Source organism: Pistacia vera, unplaced genomic scaffold (assembly GCF_008641045.1).
Source record: "Pistacia vera cultivar Batoury unplaced genomic scaffold, PisVer_v2 Contig310, whole genome shotgun sequence".
Lineage (NCBI taxonomy): Eukaryota > Viridiplantae > Streptophyta > Magnoliopsida > Sapindales > Anacardiaceae > Pistacia > Pistacia vera.
In genome coordinates this window covers 759,750-763,054 of record NW_022196125.1, presented here as the reverse complement: position 1 = coordinate 763,054, position 3,305 = coordinate 759,750, and positions in this window count along the sequence as shown.

The window sequence follows — 3,305 nt, the reverse complement described above, 5'->3', positions numbered from 1 at the left end:
GATCTAGCCATGACGTCGACAGTGCCATAGATCTGGCCATTTCATGGCCATAAATCTAGCTGTGAAACGTCGACTGTTTCATAGCTTGTTTTCGACCATATACAGCCGTTGTAAGCCATTATGGAGACTTTTGGCAACCTCCAGTGGCGGTCGATGGTGGCTGGCGGTGGTGGCTACTTCTGGGTACAATGACATTGCTGCAAATAATGACAATAACAAGGGCAATGTTGTTCGAAAAATTTAAAAAGTGAGGACAAAAGGGTCTGCATAAGTGAATTAAGTGTTTTGTAAATGTTAACAAATATAAGGCTAATTTGGACCAAATGCTTAGTTGTGTAGGGGCAACATAGGAAACAAAATTGGGTTAAGTTTTAATAACAGCAGTCTGCCTTCCCCTTGGCCCCTGGCAATGTTGTTCAAAAAATTTAAAAACTGAGAACAAAAGGGTCTGCATGAGTGAATTGAATGTTTTGTAAATGTTAACAAATATAAGGCTGATTTGGGCCAAATGCTTAGTTGTTTAAGGGCAATATGGGAAACAAAATTGTATAGCTTGGGGTAAGTTTTAATAACAGCAATCCGCCTGCCCAACCCTAAACCCTAAACAGGAGTCCGCCTTCCCCTTGGCCCCAGGCAATGTTGTTTGAAAAATTTAAAAAGTGAGAACAAAAGGGTATGCATGAGTGAATTGAGTGTTTTGTAAATGTTAACAAATATAAGGCTAATTTGGACCAAATGCTTAGTTGTTTAGGGGCAACATGGGAAACAAAATTGTATAGCTTGGGGTAAGTTTTAATAACAGCAATCCGCCTGCCCAACAACAACCAACACCCACCCCCCCCCCAAGGTAATAATATTCCCAGCAACTTATCCCTCAAATGCCACTGTTTGTCATAAAAGATTTCGGGAATAATTTTTTACAAATCAACCAAACATCCTCATCTACTCAATTTAAAAAATAGTACCCCCGTTATCTAATATTACCCCCACCCAAACGGGCCCTTTAGAGTATGATTATATTTTGGTAACACAATTTCCACAAATTAGCTTGCTCTAATATATTAACAAGAGTGTACAAAGAAATTTTTTTTTTTTTTTTTCCTCCACAAAGCTATTTTTATAAGCTTTACTCTAATAAGTTTTTCTCGAAAAACCTGTACTAAACAAGTCCTAAATTCCATCATCATCAATTCATCGTAATCTAAAAAAAGAGGTGTATTTAAAAAAATAAAATTAAAAAACATAATGTTTAAAAGGTAGAAACAAAAATAAAGTTTACCTGGCCACGCCGTACTCTTAAACAGCCTCCAACTTTCTTCTTCACTTAAATTGTCAATCTGGAAAATTTTAGAACCCATGTTCAGCAACACATTTCGTTCTCTTGTTGTCAACAAGAATTTACATCTCCCGTTATCATCTCCATCAGGAAGTCCTATAGTCTTCAAATCAATAGCTTCCCAAAGATTATCTAATATGATTAGGATCTTCTTCTCCTTGTTATTCAATCGTGCATACAACTTACTCGCTTTTTCAGTCTCGGTGTCAAATTTCAGTCCTAACTGCTGAGCGATTTCTTCTTGAATCCTTTCAGTGCTGGGATTCTGAGGTACCTCTACCAAAACAACGTCATTGAAGAGCTGCTTTTTCTTGGCTTGGTTGCCAATTTCTTTCACCAGCGTGGTCTTACCAATGCCGCCCATCCCATAAATCCCTATTATTTTCCTCTCATCATTGTTTAATGCCGTCAATACATCATTCCAAATGGAGTTTCTTGATTCAAATGCCTTATAATCGTTGTTAATCAACCGTCTGTCTTCAATAATACTTGGAAGGGAAACTTCACCGAATGTTGCTTTGTCCTTGAGGAGTTCACTTAGAGCCTCCACCTGTTTCGATGCTTTCCTCCCATTTTTGTAGGAGGTCATAAAGTTGAAACACCGGTAGCTGGTTTGTTTCTTTTGAATCAACTTCTCTGCTTCATCAATGTTGGAATTCACATTTTCCTCCCAATCCTTAACATTATGTTTGATCTTTTCCACATTTTTTACGGCAGCATCAACCTTATCCTTCACTTCGTCTCTTGCATCCTTCAGCTTCGTAACTTCTTTTTTCATTTTCTCAAAGTTGCTCCGGTAGTTGTACAAGTACATAAATTGACGCCCAATTGGAGAAGCCAAGGACTTGCCAACGTCTAAAACAGCAGTCACGACAGTTTCGACCATTTTTAACTTTTTTTTTTTTTTAGTTCCAAAAGTATGATAGAATGAAAGCAAATGAAAATAAAAGAGAGACAGTAACAGGATAACAAGTGCGCAAAATCAAGCAACAGAACAACAATGAGGACAAGTGCTGAAAATAACAAAACAGAATAAGGGAAGGGAGGAGGATTTTTTTTTTTTTTTTTCCAAAGAGAAATGAGGGAATGGAAGAGGTTTTTTTTTCTTTTTAGGCACCAAAAAGAAGACCACTGAAGAGATGAGAAAGAAGAAATTCAACTGAAAAGAAGAAGAAGAAGAGATTAATAATCGATGGCAGTAAGACTCAGAGCAACAGTGAAGACAATGAAACAATAGCAAGTGTTTCTTGATTCACAATGAATGCAGAGAATTGGATGGCTGAATATGAAGTCTTTAGTTTTTCTGAAAAGGTGAACACATCAACTATCAAAAAGAAACAAAACATTGAAAGCCGAGCCCACAAAACTTGCGCGAAAATCATTTAACTATGCGTTATTTAAGCAAGCCCCCATGGGTTTCACCTAATTATATAGATAGCCCCATTTATTACGGACCTTAAAAGAAATTCGGTTAAAAAAAAGTACTTCAGATTGTGGATATCTTTCTTCAAACCCAAGTTACCCAACTCCTTTACTTTAAATTATAATAACAGCGTTTCAGGTACTGACCTTCCACTGGGTTGNCACCAAAAGAAGACCACTGAAGAGATGAGAAAGAAGAAATTAAACTCAAAAAAAGAAGATTAATAATCGATGGCAGTATGACTCAGAGCAACAGTGAAGACAATGAAACAATAGCAAGTGTTTCTTGATTCACAATGAATGCAGAGAATTGGATGGCTGAATATGAAGTCTTAGTTTTTAACATTGAAAGCAGAACCCACAAAACTTGCACGAAAATCAGTTGACTATGGGTTATTTATGTAAACCCCCATGGGTTTCACCTAATTATTAGGTAGCCCCATTTTTTACGGATCTTTAAAAAAAATCGGTTAAAAAAGTGCCTCAAAGTGTGGATATCTTCAAACCTAAGCTATCCGACGACGAAATTTTTAGGATGTGTTTGGTT